Source organism: Chiloscyllium plagiosum, unplaced genomic scaffold (assembly GCF_037043375.1).
Source record: "Chiloscyllium plagiosum isolate Xiang-an unplaced genomic scaffold, Cpla_swu_hap1 HiC_scaffold_15, whole genome shotgun sequence".
Classification (NCBI taxonomy): Eukaryota; Metazoa; Chordata; class Chondrichthyes; order Orectolobiformes; family Hemiscylliidae; genus Chiloscyllium; species Chiloscyllium plagiosum.
Window position 1 is genome coordinate 25,149,810 of NW_028270153.1, and position 16,692 is coordinate 25,166,501.

At 45.6% G+C, this 16,692-nt stretch overlaps 1 protein-coding gene across 2 annotated transcripts in view; it reads right to left on the bottom strand.

The window, feature by feature from the left end:
• Positions 1–16,692, bottom strand: part of LOC122559963 (phosphatidate phosphatase LPIN2-like) — a 235,190-nt gene that overhangs the window by 70,319 nt on the left and 148,179 nt on the right. The window lies entirely within an intron of this gene.

Below are 16,692 nucleotides of genomic sequence, written 5' to 3' on the forward strand. Positions count from 1 at the left end.
TTTACTTCTAGTATTTCTTTTTCTAATCTCTGGGGTTTCAAAGTTTGGTTGGTTTATTCCTCTTTGCAATAAAAATTACTCCTAAACGTATTTCCCTTTTTTTAAATACTTTGGGTTTGAGTTAGAAGATATTGCAGAATAATTTGTAGTCAAACGAATATGTTGGAATACCAAGACCAAACTTGCTATGCATCTTTATTCATCCATAACTACCTTACTATTTCAGTACCCTGCAATTCATACAAGGCTCAGATTCTGAAGAATAAAGAGCTGCTAGTGTATTTAAGGAGGTCATAAAATGTGAGTTGAGCAAAAATTGTATTCTGTTAAGAAATCAGTGTTTTGGGGTTTTAAGAGCCAGTGGGCTTCCAAGGTGAAAAGTGAACAGCACCTAGTATCATTATTCTTGAGAAGTTGTTGTAAGTCACAGGTAAAAGTCAAGCCTGTAGTTGAGAAAATATAAATATATTCATACACAGATGATATACAGTTAGACAGGCAATACTGCAACAGTAACTACATTTCAAAGTATTTTGTTTGTCATCAAATGCTTTGAGAAGAATCACGGTTATGAAAAACTCTATAGTGTATAAAATGTCTCTTTACAGACAAAAAGAGTCATGTCAAAACCCATATAATTTGTACACATTTTTCAGTTTAGATTGAGATCTTAAGTGGTTTTATTCTTTTCCCATTAGATGGTGCTGTTCTGCACTGTAACACTAATAAGCTTGACACCATTGTAAGGAAAACTTGATAACTGAAAAGCATTGGAGAGTGCCATCTGCACGGCCTGTCATATTTGATTTTTGGAGGGAGGGGAGCAGGACACTTTCTAATCAATTACTAATGTAGGAGAGCCATAAAAATGCACACTTTCCATTTCACCAGATAAAAAACTAACAATATCTACTTTTCGGAAGGACATGTATAAATCCTTTTTAATTAGCAAGTGTTAAAGGGTTATGGGGAGTGAGTGAGAAAGAGAAGGTGAAGTCAGAATTGTATTAAATTTTTGAGTAGGCTCAAGGTGCTGAATTGCCTACTTCAAGTTCTTCTGACCCATGTGTGACACTTTGCTGATTCTTTCTCAAAACCTGCAACTGATCATTCTTCCCTCAGGTGCCACTTGAAGACTTCAAATTGCAAACAAGACGGAATTTTACAATACAACTAAGGTTTTGCTTCAGACTAGTGCTGTGAAGGTAAGAACTAATTGGTTAGTTATTTCAAAAGATTCAGCACAGGTATGAGTTGAATAATCCCCTACTGTACTGTAAGATTGCATGATACTAAAGTAATAATGTAAATCTGGTACCAGGACATGGAGTTGCCAGTACTTTCTCATTTTGAGATTTTTAGATTCTTAATATAAAGAACCAATTGCAAATGTTAAGTTGAAAATCCCACAACACCAGGTTATAATCCAACAGGTTTATTTGAAAGTACAAGATTTGTCAGATTGGTTTTCTTGGAAGACTGGAGACTAAAGAAGATTTGATTGAGGTGTACGAGGCTGTGAGAAGATTTGATATATTGAATGGGAATGACTCATTTCCCTGAGAGATTATGTCACTGACTAGGAGATGCAGTTTTAAAATGAATTGTAGAGGAGCAGAGATGAGGAAACATTTTTCATCCAGACAGTGGCAGGGGGCATGGAACTCACTCCCTGAAAGTTTTGAGGCAGAAACCCCCAACTCATTCAACCTGCATATTCCCCTGAAGTTCCACAACTTCCAGAGTTATGGACCAAGTACTGGAAAATGGAATTAGGCTGGGTGGTTCATATTTTTGGTGGAGTAGCCTCTTTTTGCACCAAACTCTTTTCTGTATTTTCTATATAAACTAACAATGTGAAAAGTAGAAACATGCAAAGATTGAGAAGAGGGTTGCAGTGTGGCAGTAAATGAAATGCTCCTCAGGAAACAAAACCATAATGGGTCGAATGATCTATGCAGTTACAATTCATAATTTTTTCCCCAAAGTTATGTAAAATATCACTTGATCGAGTACTACTGCAGCATGCCGTTTTAACCTACTCGCAAAATAAAATGTTACGAAGCAGTGGACTTTCAGGCTATTCTCTCTTAGAAGTCATCTGCCAAGGACTGCAGTTTTGCATAAACATGAAAACATGCATCTGCAGAACACAGTCTTACCAGAGAGAAAGTGATGAAATGTTCAGCTGCCAAAAGCAACTTAGGTGTATAAGCAAGCTGTCTCATGAAGACTCAGCATTACACAAATGTTGTGATACTTTTGACCCTAAGTATGCACAAAGTAATGATGCTATGAGCAGCAATAGAGTACAGAGAAGTCATGACACTACTTCACAGCATCACTAACAAAACAAGCAGCTACTGCTGGATCAGGCCAATTACCCATCTCAGGAATAATAATACAAAAAGTCAGGAAAACATAGCAAATAATAGATTATTTTCCCTGTTGCTTAATTTTATGCAGAAACTACACAATAGTGGCTAGTGGCCAAAATAAGTTTCTAAAGTTCTATGATAACAGAAGTTTCACCTCCAAAGCAATTGTTTAATATGCATTGTCTTGTCCAAATTGACATTAGTAATACATTCCCCTTGTATATTATCATCCATGCACTGAGGACAGAAGTGATTCTCAGATTCTCTCTAAAAATGCCTAATTTAGCCTTTTATAAAACAATAATATATTCTCAATTATTGGCAGATATTCCTTTGCAACTCATTTTGAGAATTATCCAGCTGGTCCACATTCTCTACATCAGATGGAGTGACAGACCTGCTGATGAATCTGTCATGTCTGTCACTGTAGCACACTTCTTCCTGGGAAATTAGGTTAGGTTGCAGATGGGTGGTAACGTATAACTACTGTCGATCATTTTTAAAAAAGCAGTTCTGGTGAAACAGCAGGAGTGCTATACCACAGTAAGCTTGTCAAAGATTATGGAATGATTCACAAGAATAGGTATTCCATACCAGATCAGTGCCAAATGATTACAGGAAAATACTGTTTTTTTTAAAAAATGCAAATCAGTTATGCTGCATATTACGCAGCACAGGTTCTGAAGGTTTTTAAATTACTGCATCCTATGCGACAGGGCACTGCATATATTGTTGCAGCCGCAATGTGTTTTAGAGGAAATACTGTAGCCAAAGTTTAAAATATTCAAAATGGTCAGGATAAGTATAAACTTAAAATAAAAGCCCCAGCTTAAAAAAATTATGTGCCAGTGCCAATTAACACATGGCAATATCTTCTGGGAAAACAGAATGGTGGCACAATCTAGGTTTCACTGGCTTCTTTAATTCAGAAAGAAATCCAAGGTCTGTTTATACTTGTATTGGAAGTGAGGGTGGAGCAGGTGGAGAAAGGTATTTGGGCAGATGGTTAGTCTTGGAAAAAGAGCCTACGATTCCCACCCAGGAGTAAGCTCAGTAGTGATCATTATGACCATGACAACTGATATTGGGCTCTGTCAGTAGTTTTTGTTCCTGACTTAAGGCAGCAAAGATGAGGGCTTTAAAAGGGCAACTGTCGAGGGTAATAAATAATGATTGATTCACAGGAAATACGGAGTTTGAAAATGGAGGCAACAAAGTTGTTCATCAGATAGAGGAGATTTTTTAAAATTCTCCAATAGGGGAATGGGGAGGAAGTAGAATTGAGGACACATGATGGTAAGCTTTAATGATGATAAAGGGGCAGAGTAGGAGACAAAGCTAATGGAGCTTGAAGTAGACCACACAATCAGAGCAAAGGGAGAAGGGCAGGACCTTAACAGTGAAGTCAGAACCTGATGTGAATTCTAGAAAGGTGTAAAAGAGAGAATTGGGCAAAACACTTGAAGAAAGGGGAGGTGCCATAGATAATCCAGCGAAAGTGATTATGACACTGCAGTAATTAAGGCAGGATAACTCATGCAGAAACTCATGCACCTACAAAGATAATGAATATCAACATCACTATGTGCAAGGATGTAAAGGTGCTGCTGGACAACGTGAAGTGGCAGTGATCCTGTGGTAGGGCAGAGAAGACAGAATTGAAATAAAGTGGCATTGTGACATGGTTAGTAAATTTAACTCTATGGGAAAGATTGTCACAAGGAAAGAATATAGGCTGACAACAGTGATGAATGGCATGGAGGAACATGCGAGGCAAGTTTACAACGAAAATGGAGTTCAAAAGGGGCAAAAAAAGTGAGAAGACAAGATGCACATACTAAGAGCTACAAAAGGAATTTTAAATTTGGCAGTTCACAATGGTCTTGAGAAAGCCTTTAAAGGAGAGGATATATAAAGTATATCTAAGTGTGCCTAATAAAAAGGCAAAGATCACATGACACCAGGTTATAGTTCAGAAGGAGCGAGGGCTCCGAAAGCTTGCAGTTTCAAATAAACCTGTTGGACTATAACCTGGAGTCATGTGATTTTTGACTTTGTCCACCCCAGTCCAACACCAGCACGTCCATTTCATAATATAAAGGCATAATGCAGTGTTACTTATCACAACATTACTTTTATCTAATGACTTTGACAATGTTAAGCAAAATGGTAGGGGGGTTAAACTGGGCATATAATTTGCCATAATTTGTTCCAAGATGAATGTATCTCAAGAACTATTTGGTTTTGTCAAAGAGGACTCCATAAGATCTAAAGAATCACTGGCACAGTTATCAAACAAGGTAAATCATTAATTATTACACATTGATTATTAGTGGAGTAAAAAAATCCTCAAACCTCTCATTCTGAAATAAAGGCCTTTACTTTAAGTGAGTTGGAGAACAAAATTTTGGCAGAAGTTTCTGAAGAACATACAGGGCTTTTGTGAAAACACTGTTTGCAGTTTTGGTCTCCAAACTGTGACGCAAAGTGTCTGAATTATATCTCTAATATGATTTATTTTAGAGTTTGGATTTTTAAGGAGTGGTATGTGGGTTTTCATCTGTATGTATGAGACTGTTTAATGATTAACATGTCAATATTTAGGGAGCCATGACTTTTTAAAACAGTACAAGTGTAGTCCCTTGGGTAATAATTGGTAATTGTTTGCAATGGTAGAGCTCTATGAGGGACAGAGTAAACACTGAAAAGCATTAGCCTGCTTTCTGTCTAAGCATCACGATTTTAGTTTTATTTCAGTTGACAGAGGTCCTAGTGGAAGATAAAAGTATGAAAGTTTCTCTTGAAGACATCTGTTCAACTCAGTCTTGAATATATTCAATGACCATTACTCTCTGCAGAAGAGAATCCAAAGACCCATTTAAATAAGAAATTTATCCTGAACTCTGCTTTAAACAGGAGGCCCTTTCTTGTAAAATGGTCTTCCTAGTTCTAGGTTTCTCCGTGAGGGAAAACATCCCTCCAACATCTACCATGTCATGCCCCCCCAGAATCCTGTATGTTTCAATGACATCACCTTTCATTCTTGTAAACTCCAACAAGTATAGGCCCAATCTGCTCAGGTTTGACTCATAAGACAACCTGTTTATACTAGGAATGAGCTAGTAAACGTTCTATGAACTGCTTCAAATGCAATCATATTCTTCCTCAAGGAAGGCAGAACAGTCTACAGTATTCCAGTTGCGGTCTCACTAATACCCTGTACAGATGTAGCAAACCTTCCCTACATCTATAACTGCTTTGCCTTTGCAATCAAGGCCAACATTCTATTTGTCTTCATAATTATGTACAGTAATTGCATAGTATCTTTATGATTCATGTTCAAGGACACTCAGTTCTCTGTACTTCTCTGCAGTGTCTCTTTATTTCAAATAATATTTAAATGATTCTATTTTTTTCAGCCAAAGTGCATCCAAATTCCTGCCCACTCATAACATTTTTATACTGCTTTGCAGACTTTTATTTAATGCTTCTTACAACTCACTTTCCTATCTTTGTATCATCAGTAAATTTGGCTGAAATCAGTCCCTTCATTCAAATCACTAACATAGATTGTAAATTATTGCAATCCGCTACTAATACTCGTGTATCATTCCTAACACAAGGAACTCTTATCTTGTACAGTAACCTTTTACATGACAAGTTATTGGATACTTTTTGGAAATTCAAATACTGTTTTGAATTGTTGTAGGTTCTCATTTATCTGCCCCACTTGTTACATCCTTAACAGAACACTAATAAATTTGTCAAACATGATTTCTCTTTCACAAAACTATAGTAGCTCAGGTTGAATGTATTTTGATTTTCTAAACATCCATGTACAACCTCTTTAATAACTAATTTTAGAATTTCCCAATGACAGGTAATGACTTGGAGGTGCCAGTGTTGGACTGGGTGGACAAAGTTAAAAACCACACAACGCCAGGTTATAGTCCAACAGGTTTATTTGGAAACACTAACCACCTGAGGAAGCAGCAGCGTTTTGAAAGCTAGTGTTGCCAATGACAGGTGTTCATCTAAATGGCTTATAATTCACTGTTTTCTTGAAGAGTGGTGCGACATTTATCATTTCTCAATCTGTTGAAACCTTTGCAGAATCTAGGGAATATTGGAAGATCACAACAAACATATCAACTATCTCCATAGCCACTTCCTTTAAAACACTCAGATGCAGGCTATCAGGTCCATTTCACAAGTGGTTTTCAGTCCTATTAATATTTCTACATTTTTTTTCTTTAGTTATTATGATTGTTCTTTTTCTTCTCTCACTTTCCTCCTGCTTTTCTACGATTCTTGGGTTTTTTTTCCTGATTTCCAATACAAAGATATACAAAATATTTGTTCAAAATGTCTGCCATCTCACTGTTTCCCATTATAATGCCCCCAGTCTGACCGTCTAATGAACCAGTGCTCACTTTTACATTGCTTTTCCATTTTATCTACTTGTTGAATATTTTAGTCTATTTTCATTTTTATTTCTCATTTTCTCTCATACTTCAATTGCCTCTTTAATTTTTAATCCTTTGATAGTTTCTACGAATTTTCTAGTCTGCTGGCCGGCCATGAATCTTTGCAGAATTTTACTACTTTCTTTTAATTCAATACCATCTCGACTTCTTTAGCTAACCACGGATGATACACCTTTGTCTTGGCAACTTATTTCTCAATTGAGTACATTTTTGTTGAGAGTGATGAAATGTCTACTTCAGTGTCTACCACGATTTCCCTACCATTTTACCTTTTAACCTATTCTCCCATTCTTTGTTTAACTCTGTCTTCCTGTCCTTGTAATTGTCGTTAGGTTTAAAACACTTGTTTCAAACCAAAATTTCTTCAAACTGAATGTAAATTCTATCAGCAGAAATTGCTGGAAAAACTTAAGAGGTCTGGTGGCATCTGTGGAGAGAAACCAGAATTAACGTTTCAAGTCCAGTGACCCTTCTTCAGAACTGATGTCCAGACTTCCAGCATCCACAATTCTTAGTTTTCCTGTGTAAATTCTATCATGTTGTGCTCACTTAGTGGATGCTTTACTATAAAGGTTAATTAGATTAGATTACTTACAGTGTGGAAACAGGCCCTTCGGCCCAACAAGTCCACACCGACCCGCCGAAGCGCACCCACCCATACCCATTCCCCTACATTTACCCCTACATCTAACACTACAGGCAATCCAGTTTCATTCCACATGGTCTGAAATATTAAAGCAGACTGCTCCTAGATGGTTCCACAGCATGTTGTTTCAAGAAACTGTTCCAAAGAAATTCAATGAACCCATCGACCTGGTCACCTTTGCAAATTTGATTGATTTGATCTACATAAAGATTAAGATTTTCCATGATTAGCAGTTGGCCTTTCAGCCCTTCGAGCCTGTCCCATCATTCAACATGATCATGGTTGATCATGTGTCCTGTTCCTGCTTTCTCCCCATACCTTTGAATCTTGCAAGCCATTATTTCTCCATTTATACTTTGTCCTCCAACATAGTTATCAAGGAGCTGATAAACCAATCCCCCAAGAAACTTCTTTCCTTTTGCATCTCTTATCTTTACATGAAAGAATTCCATATTTTGATCCTCTGAAGCATGATAATTTCTTTCCAGTGTACGGAGTTAATCCTTTGGTAACACAGCCATCCCACTGGCCTTTCCTTTCTTCTGCAGTTTAAAATGCCTTGAACATTCAAGTCCTAGCCATGGTCACTTTACAAGGATCAGAGTTCTTTTTTTAAAATATTGGGTTCAAACAGCCATGTGATTTAAGCTAAATGTCTAAGCAATTCACCTGAAATAATTGTTAAAACATTTACTATCAGCCTTTGCAAGAAATCATGCGACTTATGCAAACTATCTAAGCAAATCACCTGGTGAGATAGAGTCATAGAATCATACAGCACGGAAACAGATCCTTCAGTCCAATCAGTCTATGCTGAACATAATCTCAAACTAAACTAGTCCCACCTTCCTCTCCTGGCCCATACCCCTCCAAACCCTTCCTATTCATGTATCCAAATGACTTGGAAATGTTGGAATTATTCAAGTTCATTCCACATGTGGACCACCCTCTGCATAAGAGATTTCCCTCTTCTTATGTCTTTTTTAAATCAGTCTCCTCTCATCTTAAAAAATGTGCTTCCTAGTCTTGAAATTCCTCACGTTAGGGAAAAGACAACCACCATCAACTCTATACCTTTCATCATTTTAAAAACACTTGTCAGGTCACCTCTCAACCTTCTACACTCCAGTGAAAAAAGTCCCAGCCTATCTAGCCTTTCTTTATAACTCATACCTTCCATATCTGGCAACATCCTGATAAACCTCTTCAGAACTCTCTCCAGTTTAATAAGACCTTTCCTATAACTGGACATAGAATTTCAGAAGAAGTTTCAGCAATAATAATTTGTTTACTCAGCCTTTCCAAGAAATCATGTGATTTATGCTAAATGTGTAAGCAAATCACCTGGTGAGATAATTGCTAAAATGTTTGCTAATTTAAAACTTGTGGACCAGAGAGAGGCAGATGAAGCAGGGCCACATCCAGGTCTAGTTCAGAAAAAAAAAATCTATTCTGGCAGTCACAGGGCATTAGAGTTGGAAAGAAATCTTAAGCATTTTTAGCAGTCTGAAAGTAATCAAAGTCAGAGAGTTAACAACCATCTGTGCATCTCAGAAAAGACAGAATCACATTTCGTAAATGTACAGAAAGTGACCAAAAGGAAACACTTGCAACCTTATCAATTGAATAAGAAATTAGACACTGAAGACACCAATATTTCACTGTCATTTGAATGTCTGTAAAGGATATTGCAGGGTAAAGGGCTGAGTCTTTCTGTTTACAAAATCTTTTCAACTTGCCTTATATACATTTTCTCCATTTCTTTTTGAAATAAATACATCCTCTTTTTAAAAGCATGACAACAGTGTCTGGTGAATATGTTGGTGACTGACCACTAAGATGACCAAATTGTAGGAACAAAATTTATAGCCTAACAAGTCAGTTTTCATTCTGGAATCTGTCTTGTCCAGATGGGATCATAAAGGTTATTGAGAAAATGGATAAGAACGATTAGCTTAAAATTTAATATGTTATGGGGCAGAAGCCAATGCAAGTTCATGAACAGAAAATGGGATTTTGTGCAAAATTATACAGGGTAGTGTGGTTTGGGCATTCAAACAATGGAATCATGGAGTAACAAATTGGATAACAGTCGTAATAGCAAGGAACAGCAACACTGTCAATGTGGAAATAGTTAGTTAGGATTTGGAATTCAAAACTCAGTCCAATGGCAAACAATGACAAGTATTTAGACAATAGGCTGGGAAAGGGACTGAAATCAATGTTTGAAAATAGATTACAAGGGTCAGCCAACAGACTTGTTGAAGCTAATTCATGCTTGGTTAATCTGATTATTATTCTGTTGTGTTAATGTGTCAAATAATTTAAAGGTAGTGCAACAAACGTTGTATATGTACAAACTTTCAAAAGCATTTAATAAAGTACCATATAACAGACATGCTTGTAAAGTAGAACCACTTCAGATTAATAGAACATGGAAATAAATTTGGCTTAGTTACTTTCAGCTTTATTCCCACAGCATGACCTCTGGATAATAATTCCAAAACTGTGAACAAAATAAATTAAAAAATGCGTACTCTGGAGAAAGGTGGGAGTGCCAAAGGCTAACCAAAAGTTTTGTTCACCCAATTGTGCAGCACCCAAAAGTTTGCCCTTACATTTCTGCATTCAATTTACCAACCAACCTATGACTCAAACTATCACCTATCATTACTCCAAATAATGTGCCTCCGCTTCAACAACCTCAAAATTCATATTAATAATATCAATAAGCCACTGTTTAGACTGCAAACATTTGTACATTTCTGTACAATACTTAAGCATTAAAGGGGTTAAAGATCTGTATTCTGGTCAGGGTAGGGTAGACATTTAAGTGGCTGTTAAATCTGGGAGCAGGTGCACAATAAGAAAGTTAGGCAACCTGATTAACTTAATCAGCACTTTCCACTTCTCAACTAAGGAAAACCCAGTTAGCATAGTCATCAGCAAATTCCTCTCCAATCAGATACAATTCATTATCACTGAGTCACTTATTTGAAATTCCCTATATGTCACCATTGGGACATCATCATCAGGTGGACTTCTGCAATTCAAAGAGAAGGCCAAACTCAGGGCAACAACATTGTGGAAATAAATAAAACATTGGCAAATACACCCAGATCCCAAAATCAAAATAAAACGTCACAAGTGTTAAACTAGATAACCAGGACCATGGAATGCTCCTGGACACCATGATTCCAAGGACTCAATAAATTCACTTTCTCCACGGGTCACCAGTTGCTCTTACCATGAATACAGTTGTCAATATCCAGACCCCAAGAACCAGAACCATCACATTTAAAAGCCAGGTCACCAGTGCCAAAATAATCATCTGAATACTAGCAACACTCAAATCACCCAATTATCAGCCATGTACCATACCTCCAGCAATCTAGCACAAAAACTCAGAACATGGTAAGTGTCAAAGAATTTAACACTATCTATAAACATTTACAATAATTTTGACTAATAAACAGAAATCCTTTCCCCAAAACCAATCTAATATACCCTATCCCTAAACTGTCTCAGTCATCCTCATCCATTGATCCACCTCATTAACTCTATCCCTTCACCCCTCCCAACCATACCCATCCTTTTAACCTCATGCTGTGACCCCCCCCTCCATAGAGCCCATCCCTTGACCCACCCTCCAATGGCCCTTTCCCTTGATCCTGCCCCTCGACAGCCCACTCCGTCGACCCCCATCCAAACTTATCCCGCTCCGTCGACACCAGTCCAAACACACCCCGCTCCGTCAAACCCACCCCGCTCCATCAACCCCTGTCCAAACACAACCCGCTCTGTCAACGCCCGTCCAAACACACCCCGCTCTGTCGAACCCCATCCAAACACAACCCGCTGTCAACGCACGTCCAAACACACACCGCTCCGTCGACCCCCCCATTCAAACACACCCCGCTCCGTCGACCCCCGTCCAAACACACCCCGCTCTGTCGAACCCGTCCAAACAAACCCCGCTCAGTCGACCCCCCCCCATCCAAACACACCCCGCTCCGTCGACACCCGTCCAAAGACACCCCACTCCGTCTACCCCCGTCCAAACACACCCTGCTCCGGTGACCCCCGACCAAAGACACCCCGCTTTGTTGACCCCCGTCCAAACACACACCGCTCCACCGACTCCCGTCCAAACACACCCCTCTCCATTGAACCTCGACCAAAGACACTCTGCTCCGTCGAACCCTGTCCAAAGACACCCCGCTCTGTCAACGCACGTCCAAACATACCCCGCTCTGTCGAACCCCATCCAAACACAACCCGCTGTCAACGCCCGTCCAAACACATCCCGCTCTGTCGACCCCCGTCCAAACACACCCCGCTCTGTCGATCCCTGTCCAAACAAACCCCACTCAGTCGACCCCCCCATCCAAACACACCCCGCTCTGTCGATCCCCGTCCAAACACACACCGCTCCGTCGAACCCCCATCCAAACAAACCCCGCTCCGTCGAACCCCCATCCAAACACACCCCGCTCCATCGACACCCGTCCAAAGACACCCCACTCCGTCTACCCCCGTACAAACACACCCTGCTCCGGTGATCCCCGACCAAAGACACCCCGCTTTGTTGACCCCCGTCCAAACACACACCGCTCCACCGACCCCCGTCCAAACACACCCCGCTCCATTGAACCTCGACCAAAGACACTCTGCTCCGCCGAACCCTGTCCAAAGACACCCCGCTCTGTCAACCCCTGTCCAAACACACACCGCTCCGCCGACCCCCGTCCAAACACACTCCGCTCCATTGATCCCCGTCCAAACACACCCCGCTCCGTCGACACCTGTCCAAACACACCCCGCTCCATCGACACCTGTCCAAACACACCCCGCTCCGTTGACCCCCATCCAAACACACCCCGCTCCGTCGACCACTGTCCAAACACACCCTGCTCCGTCGGCCCCACATCCAAACACACCCCACTCCGTCGACCCCCATCCAAACACACCCCACTCCGTCGACACCTGTCCAAAGACACCCCACTCCGTCTACCCCCGTCCAAACACACCCTGCTCCGGTGACCCCCGACCAAAGACACCCCGCTTTGTTGACCCCCGTCCAAACACACACCGCTCCACCGACCCCCGGCCAAACACACTCTGCTCCGTCGACCCCCGTACCAAACACACTCCGCTCCGTCGACCAACCCATCCAAACACACTACGCTCCGTCGACCAACCCATCCAAACACACCCCGCTCCATCGACCCCCGTCCAAACACACCCCGCTCCGTCGACCCCCGTCCAAACATACCCCGCTCCGTCGGCCCCCATCCAAACACAACCCGCTGTCAACGTCCGTCCAAACACACTCCGCTCTGTCGACCCCCATCCAAACACACTCCGCTCCGTCGACCAACCCATCCAAACACACCCCGCTCCATTGACCCCTGTCCAAACACACCCCGCTCCGTCGGCCCCCGCCATCCAAACACGCCCCGCTCCGTCGGCCCCCCCCATCCAAACACACTCCGCTCCGTCAACCTCCCCCGTCCAAACACACTCCGCTCCGTCGACTCCCCCCGTCCAAACACACTCCGCTCCATCGATCCCCCATCCAAACACACTCTGCTCTGTCGACCCTCCCTTCCAAACACACTCCGCTCTGTCGACCCCTGTCCAAACACACATCGCTCCGGCAAACCCCCCCCATCCAAAGATACCCTGCTCTGTCGACCCCCATCCAAACAAACCCTGCTCCGTTGACCCCCATCCAAACACACCCCGCTGCGTTGACCTCCGACCAAAGACACCCCGCTCCGTCGACCCCCGTCGAAAGACACCCCGCTCTGTCAAACCCCGTGCAAACACACACTGCTCCGTTGACCCTCGACCAAAGATAACCCCCTCCGTCGACCCTTGTCCAAAGACAACCTGCTCTTTCAACCTCCTTCCAAACACACCCCGCTCTGTCGACCCCCGTCCAAACACACCCCGCTACATCGATCCCCATCGAAACACACCTCGCTCCGTCAACCCCTGTCCAAAAACACCCCACTCCATCGAAACCCGTCCAAAGACACCCCGCTCCATCAATCCCCGTCCAAACACACCTCGCTCCGTCGACCCCCGTCCAAACACCCCCCCATCAACCCCCATCCAAACACCCCGCACTGTCAACCCCCTTCCAAACAGCCCCCCTGTCAACCCCCGTCCAAACACACCCTGCTCTGTTGACCCCCCGCCCAAACACATCCTGCTCCGTCGACCCCAGTCCAAACATACCCCGCTCCGTCGACCACCATCCAAACACACCCCACTCCATCGACCCCCATCCAAAAACACCCCACTCCGATGACCCCCGTCCAAAGACACCCTGCTCCGTCGACCCCCGTCCAAAGACACCCCGCTCCGTTGACCCCCATCAAAGACACCCCGCTCCCTGGACCCCCATCAAAGACACCCCGCTCCATCGACCCCCATCCAAAGATACCCCGCTCCGTCGACCCCCATCCAAACACACCCCGCTCCGTCGACCTCCACCCAAAGACACCTCGCTCCATCGACCCCCATCCAAAGGCCCACCGCTCCGTCAATACCCGTCCAAAAACGCCCCGCTCCGTTGACTCCCATCCAAAGTTACCCCGCTCCGTCGACCCCCAAAGACTCCCCGCACAATCGACCCCCATCCAAAGACACCCCGCTCTGTTGACCCCCATCAAAGTTACTCCGCTCCGTTGACCCCCATCCAAACACACCCCGCTCCGTCGACTCAGTCCAAACACACCCCGCTCCGTTGCCCCCCAAAGACACCCTGCTCCGTCGACCCCCATCAAAGATACTCTGCTTCGTCGACCCCCATCCAAAGACACCCCGCTCTGTCGACCCCCATCCAAAGACACCCCGCTCTGTCGACCCCCATCCAAAGACACCCCGCTCCGTCGATCCCCATCCAAAGACACCCCGCTCTGTCGACCCCCATCCAAAGACACCCAGCTCCGTTAACCCCCATCCAAAGACACGCCGCTCCGTCGACCCCCATCCAAAGACACCTCGCTCCGTCAACCCCCATCCAAAGACACCCCGCTCCATCGATCCCCATCCAAAGACACCCCGCTCCGTCGACCCCCATCCAAAGACACCCCGCTCCGTCGATCCCCATCCAAAGACACCCCGCTCCGTCGACCCCCATCCAAAGACACCCCGCTCCGTCGATCCCCATCCAAAGACACCCCGCTCCGTCGACCCCCATCCAAAGACACCCCGCTCCGTCGACCCCCATCCAAAGACACCCCGCTCCGTCGATCCCCATCCAAAGACACCCCGCTCCGTCGATCCCCATCCAAAGACACCCCGCTCCGTCGACCCCCATCCAAAGACACCCGCTCCGTCGACCCCCATCCAAAGACACCCCGCTCCGTCGACCCCCATCCAAAGACACCCCGCTCCGTCGACCCCCATCCAAAGACACCCCGCTCCGTCGACCCCCATCCAAAGACACCCCGCTCCGTCGACCCCCATCCAAAGACACCCCGCTCCGTCGACCCCCATCCAAAGACACCCCGCTCCGTCGATCCCCATCCAAAGACACCCCGCTCTGTCGACCCCCATCCAAAGACACCCCGCTCTGTCGACCACCATCCAAAGACACCCCGCTCCGTCGATTCCCATCCAAAGACACCCCGCTCCGTCGACCCCCATCCAAAGACACCCCGCTCCGTCGACCCCCATCCAAAGACACCCCGCTCCGTCGATCCCCATCCAAAGACACCCCGCTCCGTCGACCCCCATCCAAAGACACCTCGCTCCGTCGATCCCCATCCAAAGACACCCCGCTCCGTCGACCCCCATCCAAAGACACCCCGCTCCGTCGATCCCCATCCAAAGACACCCCGCTCTGTCGACCCTCATCCAAAGACACCCCGCTCCGTCGATCCCCATCCAAAGACACCCCGCTCCGTCGACCCCCATCCAAAGACACCCCGCTCCGTCGATCCCCATCCAAAGACACCCCGCTCTGTCGACCACCATCCAAAGACACCCCGCTCCGTCGATTCCCATCCAAAGACACCCCGCTCCGTCAACCCCCATCCAAAGACACCCCGCTCCGTCGACCCCCATCCAAAGACACCCCGCTCCGTCGATCCCCATCCAAAGACACCCCGCTCCGTCGACCCCCATCCAAAGACACCCCGCTCCGTCGACCCCCATCCAAAGACACCCCGCTCCGTCGATCCCCATCCAAAGACACCCCGCTCCGTCGACCCCCATCCAAAGACACCCCGCTCCGTCGATCCCCATCCAAAGACACCCCGCTCTGTCGACCCTCATCCAAAGACACCCCGCTCCGTCGATCCCCACCCAAAGACACCCCGCTCTGTCGACCCCCATCCAAAGACACCCCGCTCCGTCGATCCCCATCCTAAGACACCCCGCTCTGTCGACCCCCATCCAAAGACACCCCGCTCTGTCGACCACCATCCAAAGACACCCCGCTCCGTCGATTCCCATCCAAAGACACCCCGCTCCGTCAACCCCCATCCAAAGACACCCCGCTCCGTCGACCCCCATCCAAAGACACCCCGCTCCGTCGATCCCCATCCAAAGACACCCCGCTCCGTCGACCCCCATCCAAAGACACCTCGCTCCGTCGATCCCCATCCAAAGACACCCCGCTCCGTCGACCCCCATCCAAAGACACCCCGCTCCGTCGATCCCCATCCAAAGACACCCCGCTCTGTCGACCCTCATCCAAAGACACCCCGCTCCGTCGATCCCCATCCAAAGACACCCCGCTCCGTCGACCCCCATCCAAAGACACCCCGCTCCGTCGATCCCCATCCAAAGACACCCCGCTCTGTCGACCCCCATCCAAAGACACCCCGCTCTGTCGACCACCATCCAAAGACACCCCGCTCCGTCGATTCCCATCCAAAGACACCCCGCTCCGTCAACCCCCATCCAAAGACACCCCGCTCCGTCGACCCCCATCCAAAGACACCCCGCTCCGTCGATCCCCATCCAAAGACACCCCGCACCGTCGACCCCCATCCAAAGACACCCCGCTCCGTCGACCCCCATCCAAAGACACCCCGCTCCGTCGATCCCCATCCAAAGACACCCCGCTCCGTCGACCCCCATCCAAAGACACCCCGCTCCGTCGATCCCCATCCAAAGACACCCCGCTCTGTCGACCCTCATCCAAAGACACCCCGCTCCG